This window comes from Lepidochelys kempii, chromosome 2, assembly GCF_965140265.1.
Source record: "Lepidochelys kempii isolate rLepKem1 chromosome 2, rLepKem1.hap2, whole genome shotgun sequence".
NCBI lineage: Eukaryota > Metazoa > Chordata > Testudines > Cheloniidae > Lepidochelys > Lepidochelys kempii.
This window is the reverse complement of record NC_133257.1, coordinates 134,843,898-134,865,798: the sequence shown is the minus strand read 5'-3', so window position 1 is coordinate 134,865,798 and position 21,901 is coordinate 134,843,898. Positions and strand designations below refer to the sequence as shown.

The 21,901-nt window shown below is 47.7% G+C and overlaps 1 protein-coding gene and 1 long non-coding RNA gene across 2 annotated transcripts in view; one reads left to right on the top strand and one right to left on the bottom strand.

Annotated features, from left to right (window-relative positions):
* MYO10 (myosin X) overlaps nucleotides 1-21,901 on the bottom strand; it is a 281,597-nt gene that overhangs the window by 69,607 nt on the left and 190,089 nt on the right. The window lies entirely within an intron of this gene.
* Nucleotides 1-21,901, top strand: part of LOC140907099 (uncharacterized) — a 174,998-nt gene that overhangs the window by 110,664 nt on the left and 42,433 nt on the right. The gene's annotated exons all lie outside the window — the stretch shown is intronic.

The window sequence follows — 21,901 nt, the reverse complement described above, 5'->3', positions numbered from 1 at the left end:
GGGTAGGGTCCTGCGCCTCCGGTGTGATACCCTCCCCGAGGTCAGGGCGCAGTGCCCCTCGCCGGCTCTGGCTACGCGTCACAACCAGGGCGGCCTGGGGCTTGCTTGGCCAGTCCTCTAGGTCTCCCCCCATCAAAACTTCAGTGGGCAAATGGTGGTGTACCCCCACATCCTTGGGGCCCTCCTTGGCCCCCCATTTCAGGTGTACCCTTGCCACGGGCACCTTAAATGGGGTCCCGCCCACCCCTGTCAGGGTCAGATAGGTGTTGGGCACCACCCGATCTGGGGCCACCACCTCGGGCCGGGCCAGCGTCACCTCCGCGCCCGTATCCCAGTATCCATTGACCTTCCTCCCATCCACCTCCAGGGGAACAAGGCACTCTCTCCGGAGGGACAGCCCCGCGCCCACCCTGTAAACTGAGCACCCTGAGTCCAGAGCCTCCAGCCCTCTGGTGGAGCTGGCCTGGGGTACTCTTCCCTCCGGGGCAGGTGGTAAACTGGTAGGCCCCCTTTCCTGGGTCGTCTGCCCCTCGTCCAGCTGGGTCCCTACCCAGTTAACCCTGGGTAGGTTGGGTCTGCTCAGTCTGTCCCTGAGCCCGGGGCACTGGGACCGTACGTGGCCTCTCTGGCCACAGTGATAGCAGCTCAGGTCACGTTGGTCCCCTCGAGCAGGTCGGAGGGGCCCGACGCCAGGCGTTCCCCTTGGGAGGGGGTTCTCCCTATTTCCCCGCTGGGAGGCCCCCTGGTGACTCTCTCTCTGCATCGGGGGGGGCCTGTTCTTTTGGGGCTCCTCCCGGCTACCCCCTGACCGACTGTTCACAAACTCGTCGGCCAGCTGCCCTGCGTGCTGGGGGTTCTCGAGCTTTTTGTCCACCAGCCACAGCCTCAGGTCGGAAGGGCACTGTTCATACAGCTGCTCCAGTACGATTAGGTCCAGCAGGTCCTCTTTAGCTCGGGCCCCAGCTGTCCACTTGCGGGCATACCCCTGCATCCGGTTGGCCAGTTGTAGGTAGGTGACCTCAGGCGTTTTACGCTGACTCCGGAACCTTCTCCGGTACATCTCGGGGGTCAGCCCAAACTCACGGAGCAGGGCCTGTTTGAACAGTTCGTAGTCCCCTGCCTCCGGCCCTGTCATTCGGCTGTACACCTCCACGGCTTTGGGGTCCAGTAAGGGGGTGAGAAACTGGAGCCTGTCTGCAGGGTCAACCCTGTGCAGCTCACAGGCATTCTCAAAGGCCGTCAGGAAGCTATCTATGTCCTCCCCCTCCTTCCGCTGGGCCAGGAAGCACTTATCAAAGTTCCTTGCCGTCTTGGGTCCCCCCTCACTCACCGCAGCCGGGGTCCCACTGCTCCTCAGCCTGGCCAGCTCCAGTTCATGCTGTCTTTGTTTCTCCTTCTCCTGACGCTCCCTCTCCTTCTCCTGACGCTCCCTCTCCTTCTCCTCCTGCTCATGTTGACGTTGTTTCTCCTTCTCCTCCTGCTCATGTTGACGTTGTTTCTCCTTCTCCTCCTGCTCATGTTGACGTTGTTTCTCCTCATGTTGACGTTGTTTTTCATGATCCTCCAGCTCCCTCATTTTCATCTCCCTCTCCCATTCCAGCCGCCTCCGCTCCAGGGATGGGGAGCCCCGCTGGGAGGATCCCCTGCTGGGTGCCGGGGTCAGGGTGCCCTCGGTATTCGCTGGGCTTCCCCCAACCCCTCCCCCGGACATAGGTAGGAAGGGTCTCGGGATGTCCTCAGCAGCAGTCTGACCCCTCCCAGCCCGGTCAGGCCCCAGGGCCCACGCTGCGTCCCCCGGGCAGCTTCCCTCAGGGACAGGGATCGGGTCATCCAAGCGATCCCTCTCCTCCAGCTGGGCAATCAGCTGTTCCTTGGTGGACCTCCCGATGCGCAGCCCCCTCTGCCTGCACAGCTCCACCAGGTCGCTCTTCAGGCGTTTAGCGTACATCTCCCTGCTGGCCACTCGCAGGCCGGGCAGCTTCCCACGGTTTCCAGGAAAAGCCCCTCGTGTGCCCGTCCTTCTTGAGGTCACCGACTCTTTGCCAGGGTCGAGCTGCAGACTCCTCCGCCCCTGGGACCGCTCGCTGCAATCCCCTGGGGGACCCTGTTACTGCAAAAGTCTTTCTCTCTGGTCACACATTCCCAGGGGTTAACCGCCCCCCGAAACCGTCTCTCTCTGAATCTTCAGCACGCCTGGTCCCCGTCAATTCCCCTTCGTTTTACTGCTCCCCAGTCACTTACTGCCGGAAGCGCCGTTCACGGGGTGCAGTACATCCCACCGCTGCCACCAGTTGTCACGGAGTGTGGGGGAGTCCAGGCCCTGCACCCCTCTTCCTGGGATCCACTGAGACTCTCAGCCAGCCAGTAAAACAGAAGGTTTATTGGACAACAGGAACAGTCCCAAACAGAGCTTGTGGGTACAACCAGGACCCCTCAATCACGTCCTTCTGGGGGAGCAGGGAGCTTAGACCCCAGCCCTGGGGTTCCCTGTGTTCCTCCACCCAGCCCCAAACTGAAACTAAACCCACCCAGCAGGTTCCCTGCTGCAGCCCCTGTTCACATTCCTGGGCAGAGGTGTCACCTCCCCCTCCCCCTCCTGGCTCAGGTGACAGGCTCTCAGGTCTCCCATCCCCAGGGCACATTCCCAGGTCAACACTCCCCCCTCCCTGCTGAGTCACATCGTCACAGTCCTGTTGCATCTCTCTTTGCTGTTCTCTTCAAAATTTACTCTCACACACTGGTCTTGTTTTCCTACTTGTTTTTATATTAGAAATTCAGGTCTTGTCTAGAAGACTGTACAGGTAACTGGAGAGCAAGTAGAATAAGGAGATTCAAGTGAACCTGATCAATTGAAAAGGGGAGTGATTTCAGTCAGAATGTTTAACACAGTTTGGTAATGTTTGCTTTTGTTAACACCTTCTTTACTCACACGCCTGAAACATAGTTTGGAGAAAAGATTCTGTTCCAGACTTAACACATCCTGCCTCTTTAGCAGCTGAAAAATCTCCCATTGCACTTCTCTGGTGCTCCAGTGAGACCACCATTAAAAATAAGACCTGATACCTCTAAGGTACAAATACACCAGGCAAAAAACAAACAACAACAAAATTGTCCCTTCCCCAACCCAACCCTCCGCCCAAAACAACAACAAATCTTTCATGATTTATTTATACCTCGTGTAACCATACAAAATGGCACACACTCTTCCCCCCAACTCCCCACCTTTGCCGGTAACCCTTATCAATACCATTTCTAGAGCAACAGTAACTTAACTTCATCTGCCCAGCAGATTGTGGTATTCACAATTTGACACAGATGATCAACTACAGTGTTAACCATCTATCACAATAATTATCACAATACAGCATCTGTGACGCCACCAGAATTTCTTATTCTAATGTAGGAAAGTATTGTGATCTCAGATACTGCAGCAGGATAACTGTTGGTAAATGCTGACTTTTTAATGGAAACTACTGAATATTACCATACAATGCTCTAGACAAAACTGTATTACAGATTACTTATCTGTCCAAATTCCTAGTCTTTTCTCAGTTCAGAGATAAGCACACAGCAAGACAACACCTCACTATTAGCCTGATCCAATGCTCCCAGAAGTCAACAGAAAGACTCCCACTGACTTCAGTACACATTGGATCAGGCCCTAAATTACTTAAAATTTCCTATGTAGGGCCAGATCCTCTGGGGCTTTAAATTGGCATAACTGTTCACGTCAATGGAGCTTTGGCAATTGACTCCCGTAGAGTTTGTGACCCATAGTCCTTTTGATCTTGATATCTTAACACAGAGTTCAGTCCTTCTTAGTTATATGAAGGTATAGATCTACTCCGTTAAATAATTTGTTTTAAAAGACAAACCTGTGAGCCCAGATTTTGCTCTTACTTATGTTTTGCAGTCTTACTGCAAATCAGAATTTGGCCCCTTGTTCTTTCTAAGTAGGTTTGCTCTGTTACACCTCTAAAATTTCTGTTCATGGAACCTACAGCAGGATTCAATATTAGACTCTTCATTTTATCATTAGCCATCTATGTGCATTTTGATTACTGACCTACTGAAATGGCTTCTCTTGGGGCTGGATGGCAATTTGGACGATATATCCGTGGAGTGAGGGATATTAAAACTTGTCTTGCAGATCTACACAGATTACATGGATCTTGGATGTGGAGTGCAAGAGTAAGTAAGGCAACATGCCTGCCCACTCTCTCCTCACAGCAGGTAGTGTGTTGGCTTTACCCACTTTACTCACTTGCCAGCACAGCTGAGCAAGTACAGGGTGGGTAAAATGCTTGAGCGCAGGATTAATTTTGAAGCACGTGCTTAAGCTCCACTGAAGTCAGTGACACTTATGCATGTGCTTCAGTATGTTGCTGAATTGGGACCTTACTGATAGTATAAGCCAGCAGCAAATTACTACCAAGCAAGGAGGTAATTTTCACTTCCTGAGTTACGATTCTTTCCCGAAGGAAATTCCTTGGGTTGTGCAAGTATGTGCCACCTCCTTAATAGGTTTCCCTGTGATAAAATTTAGCCCTTGGTTGAGTCAGAATTAGAAGTTTCAAGCAAATTCTGCTTTCTACAAGAGCATATTTCTGTTTGCTAAAGGAATTATGCTCTGGAATTAGCTATGTAGAGTTTTTCACATATCTGCTTCAGCACTTTTAACAAAGCCACTGCTACTTCCTTTGAAAGACTGCTTAAAGTTTATGATACTGTAGTTTTGAGCCTGGACGGTATTTCTTTTAGCTGAAATAAGCACAAATGATGTGGCTGGCACATTTTGCACTGGTATTCTATCCTTTCAAACTGAATCTGGGGCAGCCATTCATTTGAGAAAGCTGATACCACACAGGATTTGGCAATTATCAGTGGCTCTCTGAAAGTGAAGGAGTTCTTTCAATCTGTACATTACCTATTTTACTACAGAAAGTTGTAGGCACTGAGATTTCCAAATGACAGTCAAATGTATTAAAAAGTGATTATTTGCTCCTTGCTTCTTAATGTAAAATATTTTGGTCTCCAAAGTACACTCTCAAAAATGCCATTAGAAATCCATTGTTTATTCATGTAATTACACTATACATAGATAGTTTTTATGGGTGTTAGCTGAGACATCACTGATAACAGCACACAGAAATGAGGAATAGATAACATGATGCTGGGTGTAATTTACGGTAAACTTGCCCTATGGGCTAACCAAGTGAAGCACAGTGGGATATAATACGCAAAGGTGTATTTGACAATCCATGGGTATAATAAACCTATAGGAATTTCTTGGTGCCCTGAGTCATTCCCATATGGAGAAGTTTCTCTTGGCTTGCATGCAATAAAACCAGTAACTTCACAGCACCAAAGACAAGAATAACCTATTTATTACATCATTGGACTGGATAACAAAATTCAGGTGGCTGACATAGTCATGTGCCCTAAAGAGTTCTGCATTGTTACTTTCTTATCCAGTCAGTACTTCCTGGTGCCAAAATCTGCTGAACTGATATATAAAGCTATAACCTGAAAGAGATGCCTTAGCATAGATGAACTCAAACATATTTTGGGCAAAAACTGTTCTGCCAGACTCTGATTAGTCACATAGGTACAACTCTACTGACTTCAAGAGAAAAACTGAGGATTTACACCTAGTAAATTCCGTTTGGTATAACAGAAATCAGAATCTGGCTCATTGTGTCTCAAATATTCAATCTTTAAAGTGGAACAGTGTTGGAGGAAATTTTCATGCTTTTTAGGCCTGTAAATCACTCTGCAGAAATTTTAGAGAAAGGGAAACAGACAGTATAAAGGTAACAAAAACATGCTTTAAGACACGCCCAGAGATACCAAGAAGTATTCCCGAAGTCAGACTACATTATTAAGTGAATGTAAAATAACTGAAGCGTTGCCAGCACTTGTGATTTTATCACAGTAATCAGTGTTCTTCTTAAAGTCCTAGCTTGCTTGCTTATGGAATCCTGTGATTAGGAGAGAAACTCAGCTTCCAGTGCAAAAAGGAGAAAGAAAAGTAGGTTTCTAGCCTCATGGTGGAAGAGAAAAATCTTTAAAATGTGACCGAAGTGCACTGTAAAGTCTCAAAAATGAAAAGACAAATATAGACAGAAATCAAAATAGATTTGGCGCGGGGGAGAGAACTCCTGATTTTTACACCAAACTCATGCTATTGGGGACCTGACTCATGATTTTTAAGCACTTAGGCTTGGCAATATTGTAATTATTAGATAAATACTGTGTGACCTAGCTGTATAGGAAAAAAATCTAAATTACCATTCTTATAATTATTTATTTTGCTTCACTTGTTGCAAGGTGGCCAGGTGCAAGGCTCTTAACTATAAATTTATGACAAAGCAAATGCAAAATGAAAAACTTATATATATATATCCCCAAAATATCCAGTCATATGTTGCTAACCATTTCTAGCAAAAGAAATGTATACCAAACATATATGATGCTCTACCTAACAATACACCACTTAGCATTTTATATTATCAAAGCACTGTTCAAGCATTGACAAATTTTCATGACACCCCAGTGAGTAGATAAGCAAGTATAACTACAGATGGGGGGAAACAGGCGCAGCTCCTTGCCCAGATCATATGGAATGCCAGTGGTAGAACAAGGATCACAAGTTACAAGTATCCTGCTTCCAAGCTTCATGTGCAGTTCATCACACCAGATCTGTAATGGGAATTTAAGCTTGCTCCTATTGAAGACCATGGTAAAACTCTGAGTTCAATGGTGCAAGATCAAGCCCATATACTTTAAAATCGGTTTACAAAAATTTATTATCATCGTTTTCTCCCTTAAGATTTTCTTCAGGCTGAATGTACAATCATTACCTTCTTGCTTTCCTATCTAAAGGGCCTGATCCTGCCAGATGCTGAGCTCCCTCATCTCCCTCTGTAGCCAGAGTGAGGGAGCTCAGCACTCAGTAGAATGTGGCCCACAAAGCAGCACCACTTTTACACCTGTTAAAAGTTAAAAATAAACTCAGCTAAAAAGGCAGGTTCAAATGTAGAGGCATTAGAATATCGCCTCTTTGTTACTACTCCACATTCTCTTTCATGCAAATTGCTTTGCCTCTGCTCCAGTGAAGAAAGAATCATCATTTCAACAAATGTGCCCCATCAGGTTTCTCTAGTAAGACTGCAAAATTAATTTAGACTTGTGGGTGCTCGTATAAAACAGACTCATGCAGCAAGCAACTCATTCTACTTTAATACTTTCCATTTCACCCTCTGGCTTTCTTGTGGGCCATAATGCAATCAAAGCAAAAATACAGATGTGCTTTATATTCTAACGAACAACCAGAACAATTTGTTTCAAAACTGCTGACGCTTAATGAGGTGCATATCTGCTTTTAGCTATAACTATTTAATGAACTGGCTTGATAGGAGAAAGGATATTTCTGTACAAAACACAAAGCATCAATGCAGCACCACCCTCTCTACCCTTTTACACATACGCAGCTCAATTTAAAATATGTGCTCATTTATTTTCTGCTTCTTTTTCTTTTTTTTACCAATCAGTCCTTTCAATCATAAAGGGAATATCCTTGCCAAAGCAGTCTGTGTGGATATACAGCTTCCTTGGCATTAACAAATATGATTAGATTAGTTATTTATAAACTGAGTCAGCACTTACCCTCTTTAAAAGAAATGGCAAGGCTAGAAACATTTCTAATATAGTCTGCAACAGCAAACTCCAGTCACCTACGTGTTCTCCCTCTACAAGTCCACTGAGGCTCCAGCACACAAGATGAAAACTTTTTAAAACCTCAGCTCAAACAAACCCCCCTACCTTTGAGGCTTTTCCCCCCCTTCAGTTTTTGTCCATTGTGAAAGGCTGCATCTTTAGTTGTTGCAGCTACGCACGCACGCACACACTGACCACCGAGACACACAAAACAGGGCTTTCTTCAGCTTGCTGGTATTTCAAGTCATTCATGTGATATCTTTGGCTGAGCTTGTTTAATTCATTCCTGCTGCTACTCAACGGGAAGTCACGCCTAGCAAGGGTTGGCTCAACAGTAATCACTGCAGATACTCCCTGACCAACAGTATACGAGGGCTAATCTCACCTTATGAATATCAAGAATGTAAATCTGTTTCAAAGCCAATGGATTCCTAGACCTTCAGAGAAAAAATGCAACAGGGACATAGCATAGCCAGGGACTAAGAAGCTTTAAAAGTTTTTCCTAGAATACATACTCTGCTCTCCTATTGTGCTTCTGGAGCATTAAGGATAGCTATTTATCATGGGCCATGCATATCATCTTGGTGCCATCACCATGACGACATGGTAAACAGGATTTGAATTTCGATCTAGCGATCTGGGGGTGGTTTGGGGGGAGTGGGGTTGAGGTTGGAGAATAACTTTGCAAAAGTACAATGTTTTGATCCGTATACCTGCAAGAAAACGTGTACATAACTGACATAGCACACAAAGAAAAAAGAAAAAAAAAATTGGCTTGATGTTTATAAAGGCAAAGATTCCACACACATGATCTGCATGTGTGATTGCGGAAATGCACTTCACACACATAAAAGACAGTGATAAAATTATCAGAAGATGTAATAACCAAATATCAAAATGTATTCCAATGGCTACAGGGCATTTTCAAATCGTACACAACAATAAAGCTCTCTGCTACTAATAAGGCAACCCATCTTAATGAACATTGGATCAAGAAAGCTGAATTATCCACACAATAAACTGCAGTTGGCAGTCAGCCAACTTCCGGCACGTTCTGGAGAAAAGGCTGAATTACTTTGACATCTCAAGGCAGCTATACTCAGAGGTATGGACTGACGGACAAACCCTCGGCAGCAGAACTATTGTGGCTGCACAAGGAGGGAGCAAGCTTGTTGGGAGACTATGCCGGGGACGGGCACCACCTGTGCAGCACACCTGCCACTGGATGTATCGTCTCATCCTACACAATATGGACTGCAACAGTAGCTTCGGAACTGCACTGTTGCTGCGCCACAACTATAGAAGAAGGGTCCCCTACCTCCTCTCCCCAAAGGAGTTCTTCAGTGCCCAGCCCCGTTACATGAGCAGTGTGTCAGGAGAAGGTACAGATGGACACGCTTCACAGGAATTGATTTTGAAACAATAAAATTCTGAAAAATTCAAGGTCTGAAAATGAAGGTAGCTGAATTCAGCAGCATGTCAGCTGGACAGGATGCCAGGCCTAATAGGGGCTTTCCTAAGAACAATAACGCCTTATGAGTAAGTGGGTGATTTAGAAAGAATAAATAGCGCAATAAGTGGTTGATGTGTTTGTGCCAAAGGATATACGGCTGGATGCACAGGCTGCATTTTTAGGGAAACTGTTGACTTGTCCTTCAAGGAAGTCGGCTTACCCAGCTATTGTGAAGTTTTACCCAGACCAATACTTACTGTGGTTCTTCTAGCATAAGGACAGAACTGTCTAGGTGTTTGGTATCTGTTATGAGCCACAATATCATCAGAACATTCATGTCTCTTGAAGGACTTCAGATGCCTCCAGAGTGAAGTGAAGATCCATCCAGATAACACACTCTCATGAAGAGATAAGTATGTTTTGGAGCAGCTATACTACATATGTGGGCCATGAGGCTACATTCAGGTTTGGTTCCCCTTATCAGAACGTAAGTCCATTCAGTGGCCAAACTGGTTTTGTTTTCAAATCCAAATGATATTCTTGGTTTAATTTAAATAGGGAGGAGAACAACAAGATGAATAATGAGCCTGTCATAGTTCCCCGTCAAACTGGAGCTCTGACCTCTCCTGGTCTTCTTCAAGTGCCCCCCTCTCAAGTCTTAGGCTATTACCTCTCTCAGGGTGGAACAACACAATTCTCCCACTCTCAGACCTGGCCTTGGTCTGCAGTCCCCTGGTATTAACTGTGATTACCTCAGCAAGCCTAATATATTCAGTGCCTGTGTTATGTTCCTCCAGGAGCAGTGACCAAACAGTAACCAAACAGCACTGTTAAAGCACATTATTATGTATTGAGAACAAATGCACCAGAGAGAAAGAGATTTTAAAACATTAAAATGGACTATGCACATGTCTAGCTTCTACATGGGGACCCTGGTAGGTCTAACCTTCCTATAACACCCCCAATTCTGAGACCTTTTAAAGAGGTGGGTGGCATAATCTATCCCCTTTAATTCACAAACCAGTTCACTCCTGTGTCCTTTAGGGAGAGTGTCTTTAAAAGATGCTCAGCCTTTTGAATCATCCCCCTGCTCTGAGAACCAGTCACTTGTTAACTGTTTATAGCCTCTGATCTGTTAACTCCCAGCATTGACAAACCAAGGTTTGCAACTTTGCTGGACACAGGATGTAGGATTTTCTAAGCTAAAAGTTTTCCCCACTGACATTAATTGGGTACCCCAAGTGCAGTAAATAACTGGTTTGTTTAGTTTATTATAAATAATTGCTTAGTCCAGTAGTTAGGCAGAAATATGGCAAAGGTAGGCCAGAAGAAAATCACAAAGAGAGCAGATTTCACTGTTTCATCTGGTTTTAGCTAAGGCCTGATAACTAGCACTTGTGGTACTTGTTTGTTATAATGTAAAAAAGCAAGGTTTTCAAGGGGTTTCTTTGTCAGAGCTTTTCCTTAGCCCTCCTGAATCACACCATGATGGGAAGGAATCTCCTAGACTGGATCCTGTTGCAACTATTTTGGCCAATTCTTATAACAGTATTTCAAGTGCACATTGGAGTTTTCTTATCTGGGAGTCATTGTGTTGCCTTCCTGCTTGTTTCTCCAACAGTACCCCTATGAAGCTAGATCAATAAATTCACTCAGAGTAGTCTAATAATGCAATATAACTATACAGTAACCTCTCTTCACTGACTAGGTCACATACTGTATTCACAGAATTATTACATATCAGTATTCTTAGTTTATTACACTGCTGCTCCAAGTCTGCCACAGAACCGTATTCCTTTAGATTCACACAGAAACCAATAAATCTTTTGTTGCCCATTGGGACTGGATTTTTGAGCTGCACTTCTATTTGGACATTTAGATCTAAATTTTCCCAAACACCCTCAGGTACTGCAGATGCAATATTTCACCCACAAATAAATGCAAATAGCAGTAGGCTCAATTATTTGTGGCAGCAGTTGTAGCTGTTCAGAAGCCTAATCAAACTTGACGACTGAAGCAAACAAGTAATTAGGGTGCAGTATTAGAGGTCAGTTTGAAACCCAGTTTAAAAATTAATATGCCACAGCCTGTCATCTAGTTCATTGTGCCCAGGGGGATTTCACCCAAGCTGGCTGATTTAGAACAAGATCCTTAAGGAACTAATGGGGTTTTTTGAGGATGAAGATGATGTGACCATGCTTCTTTGTACATGTGAGAAAAGACAGTTACCTTTCCGTAACTGGTGTTCTTCGAGATGTGTTGCTCATGTCCATTCCATAATAGGTGTGCATGCTTGCCATGTGCACTGGTGTCAGAAGTTTTTCCCCTAGCAGTACCCATAGGGGAGCGCCCCTAGCAACCCCTGGAGTGGAGCCTCGATGGTGCGGTATAATGGGTGCTGCGCGCTCCCCCCACCCACAGTTCCTTCTTGCCAGACAACGCCAACAGAGGGGAAGGAGGGCGGGGTGTGGAATAGACATGAGCAACAAATCTCAAAGGACACCAGTTATGGAAAAGGTAACTGTCTTTTCTTCTTCGAGTGATTGCTCATGCGTATTCCACAATAGGTGATTCCAAGCTATATCTTTTGGAGGTGGGTAGGAGTTCACAAATTTCTGGGATGGAGCGCTGCCCTGCCAAACCTAGCGTCCTCCCTGGTCTGGGAGACGATCGCATAATGAGAGGTGAAAGTGTGAACTGAAGACCACGGGGCGGCCCTACAAATGTCCTGAATGGGGACATGGGCCAAAAAGGCAGCCGACAAGGCCTGAGCCCTAGTCGAGTGTGCCCACACAACTGACGGCGGGGGATTCCCGCCAGGTCATAAACGGTACGGATGCACGAGGTGATCCAGTTGGAGAGCTGCTGAGTGGAGATCGACCGACCTTTCATGCACTCAGCCAAGATGATGAACAGCTGCGAGGACTTCCTGAATGGCTTAGTTTGCTCCGGGTAAAAGGCCAGAGCTCGTCTCACATCCACCATGTGGAGGCAGCGCACCTCACTGGACACATGGGGTTTAGGGCAGAGGACCCGCAGGAAAATGTCCTGACCCGTGTGGTAGGCAGAGACCACCTTTAGGAGGAACGAAGGATTTGAGCGGAGCTGGACCTTATCCTTATGGAATACTGTGTAAGGGGGCTCGGAGGTCAGGGCCCTGAGTTCCAAGACCCACCTAGCCGACGTGACCGCCACCAGGAAAGCTACCTTCCAGGAGAGGTGCGACCAGGAGCACATAGCTAGTGGCTCAAACAAGGGGCCTGTGAGGCAGGCCAGCACCAGATTCAGGTCCCACTGTGGGCCTAACGTACGGGAAGAGACGATCCAATTCCTTAAGGAATCGGCCAGTCATAGCATGGGAGAATACCGTGTGGCCCTGCACCGGCAGGTGGAAGGCCGATATGGCCGCCAAGTGCACCCTGATGGATGAGGGCACCAGGCCCTGGGCCCTAAAGTGAAAGAGGTAGTCCAAAATTAGCTGGATCGGGGCAGCCACAGGGGAAACCGAGACCACTTTGACAAGCAGACTCGGCGTTTCCAAGAGGATGCCCTGAACTCCTTCCGAGCACGTCCTTTCCTCCCGGCCTAACCATTGAGCAGCCACGCCGTGAGGTGGAGTGCCGCTAGGTTGGGGTGGAGGAGGCGGCCCTGGTCCTGAGAGAGCAGGTCCAGGTGGGACGGCAACGGCCACGGCGGGGCACCCGCCAAGCTCGTGAGGGTCCCGTCCCAATGCTGCTTGGGCCACGCCAGGGCAATCAGGAGGACCCGGGCCCTGTCCATGTTTATTTTTTCCAGGACTTTGCCTATCAGCGGGAACAGGGGGAAGGCACAGAGGAACCAGCCCAACCAGGACAGGAGGAAGGCATCGGAGATAGCACCCTGTCCCAGCCCACCCCCCGGAGCAGAACTGGGGACAGCGACGGTTCTGCTGAGCCACAAACAGGTCCACCTGGGAAACTCCCCACTCTTGGAAAAGTCTGTGCACCACCTCTGGGTAAAGAGACCACTCGTGCTAGAGAAATCCTGCTCAAGCGATCCGCTTGCGAGTTCCAGGCGCCTGGTAGGTGGTAGGCCTCTAGGCAAATGTCGTGGGCTATACAGAAGTCCCACAGCCTGAGGGCTTACTGGCAGAGGGAAGAGGATTGGACCCTGCCTTGCCCGTTGATGTAAAACATAGAGGCTGTGTTGTCCGTGAGAACCCTGACCACCCGGCCCTCCAAGTGCGAGCGGAAGGCCATGCACACTAGCCGGACCACCCAGAGCTCCTTGACATTTATGTGGAGGACCAGGTCCTGGACAGACCACAGACCTTGGGTTTCAGCGTTCCCCACATGGGCTTCCCACCCCAGGTCCGATGCATGGGACACCAGCTCCACTGATGGGGGCCTGCCCCTGAACGGGACCCCGTGGAGCATGTTCCCCGGGGAGGACCACCATCGTAGAGAGGCAATCACCGGTTCGGGCACAGTGAGGACTTTGTCCATCCTGTCTCTGGCCTGGGAGAACACCGAGGCAAGCCATAGCTGGAGGGGCCTCATCCTGAGTCTGACCCAAGAGCTGGAGACATGCTCTGGCTGTTGTCACCGGAAACCCTGTGATTGTGTCAATGATCCCTTTCAGGGTCTTGAACCTGTCCAGTGGGAGGGAGGCTCCGGCCAATGTGGCGTCCAGGACCACCCCGATAAATTCTATGTGTTGCACCGGGACTAACATGGACTTGGTGTCGTTTACCAACAGGCCCAGAGTGGCGCAGCTGGACAGAAGGAATGACACATGATCCCACACCTGTGACCAGGAGCTGCCCTTGACCAACCAGTTGTCCAGATAGGGGAAGATCTGGACCCCATGGCACCTGAGGTAGGCCACCACCACCACCGACATACACTTCGTAAACACTCTGGGTGCAGTGGACAGGCCAAACGGGAGGACCGTAAACTGGTAGTGTTCCTGCCCAACCATGAAACGGAGGAAGCTTTTGTGCCCCTCAAATATATGAATATGAAAGTATGCATCCTGCAGATCGAGGGCAGCGTACCAGTCCCCAGGATCCAGGGAGGGGATGATGGAGGCCAGGGAGACCATACGAAACTTGAGCTTTACCACATACTGGTTCAGGCCTCGCAGGTCCAGGATGGGCCTGAGCCCCCCTTTGGCCTTCGGGATAAGGAAATAGCGGGAGTAGTACCCCTTGCGTTCGAACTCCGCTGGCACCCTTTCCACCACTCCTAGGCCAAGGAGCCGCCCCACCTCCTGCTCGAGCAGAGCCTCATGAGAGGGGTCCCCCAGGAGGGATGGGGGCTGAGGGTGGTTGGGTGGGATGGAGTAAACTGGAGAACGTAACCCCGGGAGATGGTGTTGAGGACCCATCGGTCCGAGGTCAGCTGCGACCATGTTGGGAGGAAAACACACAACCAGTTGGAGAAGGGAAGCTTTACTGTGGGTGGATCCCGGATGTGAACTGGTAGGGTGCCCCCAGGTGTCCCGTCAAAACCACCGCTTCCCTGCCTCTTTGCCCTTGGAGGACCCAGGCTGGGGGGCAGGCTGAGACTGCCTCTGTAGACGCTTCTTATAGTCCCACGCCTTTTTGTAAGGGGGCTCATATTTAGAGTGGGTGGCCTAGGCAGGAGCCTGCTGTGACTTAAACTTAGGTTTAGCTGGAGCTGAAACATAGAGGCCCAGAGTCGGAAGCATGGTGTGGGAGTCTTTCAGGCCATGCAGTTTTTAACCGTTTGTTCTGCAAACACAGCCTTGCTGTCAAACGGGGAGGTCCTGCAAGGAGGTCTGTGCCTCACTGGACAGCCCAGAAAGCAGGAGCCACGATGCCCTTCTCATGGACACCACAGAGGCCACGGACCACATGGCCGTGTCTGCCACATCCAACGCTGCCAGCAGGATTGGCCTGGCAGCCGCTGTAACCTCCTCCACCAGCGATTTGAACTCCTTCCTGCCACACTCCTGGAGGGAGTCCTCGAACTTGGGCAGAGAGCCCCACAGATTGAACTCATACCGGCCCAGGAGAGCCTGATGGTTTGCCACCCGTAACTGGAAGCTCAAGGATGAATGAATTTTTCTCCCAAATGAATCCAGCCTCCTTGAATCCTTATTCTTCGGAGTAGGGGCTGGTTGGCTCTGTGGTTGACCGACTCGACCATCAGGAAGTTAGGAGCAGGGCGGGTGTATAGGTATTCATGTCCTCTGGCAGGCAGAAATTACTTGCGTTCCACTCTCTTAGAGATGGGGGGGCCAATGAGGCTGGGGTTTGCCACAGGGCATTTGAAATTTTTGCCACCCCTTCGTGGAGAGGCAAGGCCACCCTGCCCAGTACCGAGGCGGACAGGACGTTAAAAAGGGAGTCTGAGGGCTCCTCCTCTGAAGGTTGAGGTTTGAGGCCACCCTTTTCAATAGCTCTTTGTGGGCTTTAGAGTCCTCCTGCGGGATGGAGGGAGGAGGGACCGTAATCACCTCATCAAGGGAGAGCGAGGAAGAAGGTGTGGTACTTTGCGTGTCCACCAGCACTGGAGGGTCCACTACCTGGTTGCTCTCCAGGCACAGCACTGAGGATGTACGTCCCACCGACTCCTTCCTCAGAGGTTGGCCAACAGCCGGTCCGAAGCTCCGGCCACCGAGTGAGCCCCCAACGGGGGCTGTGTCGGGGGCCACGATGCCCACTGGTACCACTGGGCCAGCCACGGGGCCCGGTACCACTGCACCGTGCTGTGGCACCGGCAGAGCAGGCTGGCTGGCCTGACCCATCGATGGGTGGCTGCACAGGGAGGCCAGGCTGACATACGAGCTACTGCTGTCCCTGAACCGGGAAGATCGGCGGCGCCGGGAGTGGTACCAACCCCGAGACCGTGACTCCAACATAGAGGAACGGTACCGCCGGTAGCAGCTGCTTTGCGATTGGCTCTGGTGGGCGGATCCGCAACAGTGAATCGCCAGCTATCAATGCCCGGGGCTGCGGGAGCGGTGCTGTGGCGGGGTCCTGGAGCAAGGTGACAAACAGTAACTGCGTCGACGTTTGTGTTGTGACCGGCTACGATAGCCCCTTCGAGATGAGGACCTTCGGCTACGTCTGCCTTGGTCCCGTCAGTGTCCGCTCCTCAAGGCAGAGCGGTGCCCTGAGGCTCTGTCAAACGGAACCCAGACAGACAACCTGGTGGGAGTTGATGGCGACCCACGTGGACTACGCATGGAACGGTCGCTGAGTGGCGAACGGCAGCAGGAACATTCCCTTGACCGAGACCGAGTCGGGGGTGACTGCGGAGATCCCAGCGGTGGCTTGGCTCTGGACTGCATGGACATCATGTCCCGAGCCACCTGCAGGGCCTCTGGCGTGGAGGGCATCCGGACATCTGGGGAAGCCTGCTCCGAACGGGCCGGACTACTCCGCTTGACTTGAGTCAGAGGCCTAGAGGCCAATGGGGGTTGAGGACTGCCCAACATGGGTCTAGTCTCTGTCCAGATTTACCCCAGTGCCGTGGTGGAGAAGGCCTCTTCTTAGCCTTCTTGGCGTGCCCCATGGACGGGGAGTGGTGCCAACTAATAGATGGCGCCGGAGGGTCGCTACGCACTGAAACCACGGTGCCCTGTGCTGACTTGAAGCGGCGCGCCGGAGTCGATGCCGACTCCATGAGGATAGCCCAGAGCCTGTCGTCTCTCTCTCTTGGTCTGAGGCTTAAAAGACTTGCAAATCTTGCAGCGGTCGCTGAGATGGGTTTCACCCAAACAGCGTAAACAGTATGCATGCGAATCACTCACTGGCATCGGGCGCCTACAAGTGTTGCACGACTTAAAACCTGGGGTGCAGGGCATGCCCCGGCCCGGGCACACTAGCTAAACTAAACTAAAGCTAATGGAGTACTAACTAAAGGTCACATATACTGAACAAACAAGAGTTCTGGGGACAAGCTACAGCAAAGCTGGAGCAGAGCAGTTCTGAAGCACCTTCACTGGCTGCAGGAGGAACTGAGAGGGGGGAGAATGCAGCGTTCCTTATACCGCACCATGGAGGCACCACTCCAGGGGTCACTAGCGGCGCTCCCCTACGGGTACTGCTAGGGGAAAAACTTCCGACACTGGTGCATGTGGCGAGCACGTACACCTATTGTGGAATACACATGAGCACTCGAAGAAGATAACAGGCAGAACCATTCTGCACATGCATCAGTCTGAAGAGCTCTGACTTGGGGAAGTCATAGAGAAGACAGTTACAATAGTCAAGGTAAGAAGAGATGAAGGAATGGATGAGGATTCCAGAAGAGGGGAAGCTGAGACAATGACAAATGTGGGCAATGTTTCAGAGGTCATGCTAGACAGACATAAGGGATTGCAGAGGAGCAGGAATCTGGTTAAGAATTATGCCAGTGTTACAGACAGTAAAGACAAGTAGCAAGTCTGAATTAGGAAAGGAGACTGAGAAGATGGACCTGAGTTTGAGAGTGCTCCTCCTGCCCAAGAGACAAACTTCAGTCTTTGAGACATTCAGCACAGAAAGTCAATAACCTAAATTTCCATGGATCAGCCTGAAGACAGAGTGAGTTAACAGGAAGGAGTCATGCTAAAGGCATTGCACTGGAAGATATGTACAACTGTGAACATTATCAATTGAGATGGTGGCTGAGGAGCGTAAAGGTACAAAAGGTACAAAAATGAAAGATGGAAGAGAGGAAGAATGAAACTTTGGGATTCTTTAGAGCAAGGGCCTTGCTACAGAGGAGAAATCACCATCAGATACAGTGTATGAGCAGTGTGACAGTTAAAAGTGGAATCACAACAGGAGGAACCGAGAGACACCTAAGTCATTGTCGATAAAGTACATGAGGATGGAAGGAAGCACAGTGCTCAAAGTTGCATTGAGGTCAAGAATGAGGGAGAAGGACCCTTCATTAGCAGAAAAAATTAATTAATCACACAGCATAGAGCAGTTTCCATGCTATGCCTAGAGCAGAACTCAGACTGAAAAATGTGAAAACAGATGCACTGATTGTTTAGGGGTCTCCCAAGAAAGATGAACAGGACTCTTATTCTTCCATCTACAGCTTGTTTGCTGAAATGCCTTAGGACAAAAGGTTATGCACTCTGTGTGCTCCCTTTAGGGAGTAGCTCTAATGAGGGCAGATTCTGCTCTGATATGTAAATGTCTAGTGGTTTGCTTCATTTAGTGGATTGTCCTTGCCTGCCTCTGTAACATTTGATAAAAATCAACTTCTTAATCAATTACAACTTCAATAATTGTTACAAATTATCAAATCTCTTGTCCACTATTAACAAACTCTGATGTATAGCACAGAACGTGGAGTATTGCTATTGTAATTTTCTGCTTTTCAAAGTTTTGAATTTTATCTTCCATCTGTCTGATCTCCTTTACTAAGGAGTCCAAATATGTGTGTACTGTACTGAAGCTCTTAATCTATTGCCCTCTGGAAATATCACGGACTTTCTTACTAATGGATGTAACCTGTGTGTACTAAATCAAAAGGGCAACAAGTGGTTTAGGAAGGTTTCTCTCCTTTTTTATCATCGCCTCTCTGATTCTCTCCTGTGCCTCTTTCCATAATGCAGTAGTGTTTCAAAAGGCAGCAAAAGTAGCTATGTCTCCTTTTATACCATTCATTACTTTACAAACGCCACATATGCTAAGTACCATCATTATTTAAAAGGTGACTTCATTATTATTTAAAAGGTGTTACTTCTTTATTTGCTTACCTAGAGTAGAAAGTAGGAGCAGAAACAATACATGACAAGGACAGGTACTATCACTAAGTTCTTGTTCTTCCAACCCTTGTTTCTCCGTCTTAGCAGCTAATCTAAATAGCTCATGCAGTCAAGTCTACCTATCAAAGCTTGCAGTCTGACTCACATACATGACATCAATTCCCTAGTAATGCAAGCACAAGGCTAAATTTTCTTTTAGCCAAACTGTCTTGGAGTTACACAAACTGACACACCTTTCTCAGCCAATATAAATCATGCAGTACTTTTTTTTTTTTTTTTTTGCAAAGGAAAATCACCTGACAGTACCAATTACAAAGGACCCGAACCTGAAGAAGTTAAACAATAGGTTACAAGCAGTTTTCAGGGAGTGGCTGTCTTCTGAAAATTCCTATTTAAAAAATGTCAATCGAAGTGTAAATCCATTGAATTCAACTGAGTTACAGGGGTAAATCTGGGTAAGTGGGGCCTGATACTGATCTCACCACAGTTTAAATGAGGACCAACTCCAGTGACTTCTCTGCAGTTACACTGATGTACAACCAATAGAAGTGACATGGATGTTTGCCCCACTAAATCCAAGGTAGATCCGAGGGAAAATAAGACCAGAACAATTCCTCATATCATTTTGAAATTTGCAATCTCAGGAACTATAAATAATAAAAGCCCTGCTTTATAGTGACACATTAATCAACTTCCTTTTCTGAAAAAAGTACCTTAAATTCAGTCTACATGATTTTACTCTTATTCACAAAAATAATAATACAGAAATAAAAAGATGAATAAATAGAAGTGGTTTTATTGAGACACAGGGGGAAAAAAAGCCCGCGCACAATGGGTTAAACTTAAAAACCGTAATTTCCTGACATTGATTTCTGAATCTTAAACTGAATGGAAATTGCCATTGTCAAAAATTTTTGGTTGCCTGCCCCTCCTCTTTTCCATGAAATCTTGTATGAATTGGCGCTGCTAGTTAGAACATTTTTGACTTCTTTCTTAGTAACTAAGCCATCAATCTAGTTCTTCAAACAGGGCTTATTTTTCAGCAAAGTCATCTTACATTGATTTAACTTAAATTTACGATCACAGCAAGGCAAGAAGAAAACTAGGGAATAAACTCTTTGGAAACAAGCTTTTGCTGATTTTGTTTATTAACACATTGAAAGGAACTATCTAGGAAAGGAGTTCCCAATCTGTTCCCACACATTATCCCACAACTAGCTATAGACTCTTGCTGAAGCCTAGGTTCCAGGATTCTTTATAGCAAGGGCCCAGACTCCTTCGCAGTTGCTAATTTTGAGAGGATTTTTAATTAAATGTATGCAAAGATTAGGATGGCAGCATATTTTACTAAACTTGGGCAGGCTAGGGTAAGAATGCTGGGTGGAGAGGACCGGGTGGGAAGTAATGGGGTGCTGGATGGGAGGTACTGGGGGATTCAGAGTAGTAGGTGGAGGAGCCTTTAAGATGATTCAGGATGAGAGGAAAAACTACTTACTTTGGAGGTGGTACTCAGTGAGCTTATTCCCACTCTTTTCCCCTAATGTATTCCCCCTCTCACCTTATCTCTGTCACTGGCAGGCTGAGGAGGGAGGGCTACACAGGGCCCTGTTGTTCCCAGACAGTGGTAGCAAGAGGCAAGGAAGGGGGCTGCCGAGGACTCTCTGGCTCCCCAGCGGGAGCTGGAGGCAAGAGTGTTTGTGCTCTCTTTCCTGGTAGCAACAGCATTAAGAATTGAAAGAGCCATGCTGGCAAAATACAAGGATCATGCACAAGTGTTGCAAGCAACATAATGCAATGAGACTGATCCTTGCATCATTCATCTGTGGTCCTTGCACTTTTGCTGCTGGTGAGTGGGGCTTGCTCAGGGCTCCTGGTTGCAAGAATATACAAAAGGACACCTGTTATTCCCAAGTGGCAGTAGAAGAGGGGATTGATCAGGGCTTTGTGGGTCCTTGCAGCAAGAGGGGGAATAGTCTTCTCAGATGCATGAATCCCGCCCTGAGCAGTGCTGTGACTTGACTAGGTGGGCCCTTGACTAAGTGTGCCCTCACTGGTCCTAGCCACCAGCTACATACGAAGCTGAAGGATTTTTATGTTTAGATTTTGGCCTCAGCACCCTGGAGGCCCCAAGGCTGAGAACAGTTGGTCTCGAGATGCACTCAGAGCCAGCATCAGGCCATTTCCCCACAATGCCCAGATATTGCATGGGCGGCGTCACAGACACATCATTTGAAACCCCACAGCCTAGGTTAAAGTTTTCCCCTTATAAAGAAAACTTGAAGGACAGTTAGCAGCTAACACATTTTAAAGCTCTGGGGAAAGACAGCCATAAAATCTTCAGTGGAATCTAGCCAACTTCCTTGATGTTTTACAGTCCTGATAAATCAGACACTGGGGTTGTCACAAGATAGTGTATTTCTAGCTACAGTCTGCAGACTATACTGTGAAAGCTTAACGTTTGTTAATGTCTTTGCCTGTTGCAATTTCAACATTAAACATCACACCATGATGGGCAAATAAAAAGGACTACTTTGACATTTTAGGATCAGGGTAGCATTTGACTCCCGAGAGGGCCCCACATTCCCATACTTGCCTGGCAACTTGGTACACTGAATATTAATCTCTTTGAAACATTTGTTTTCTCTTTTAAGTACTTAAGTGTCTCAGAACTACAACATAAGAACAAACATGACTTCACCTGGTATTTTACAGAAACTGAAAGGTTAAGTGGCAGATGATAAAGAAAATACAGTGAAGCAAACCCCGCAAATTACTGGATTGAAAGTCATAAAGGAAATAAACAGTATTTTTAAAAATTAAATTGTAGTAAGCAGAACAGCAATAGCACAGTGGAATCTGTACAAGTGACCATCTTTATTTCGCAATTTCCTGCTGTAAGAGACTGTTACTGTAAAATCCCCAAGTGTACTGAGTACAATTCTGCTCCATCTTTATTAGAAGACCAACATGGTGAGGTAAGTGATTTTTGTCAGATCTTTGGGTAGTCACTTA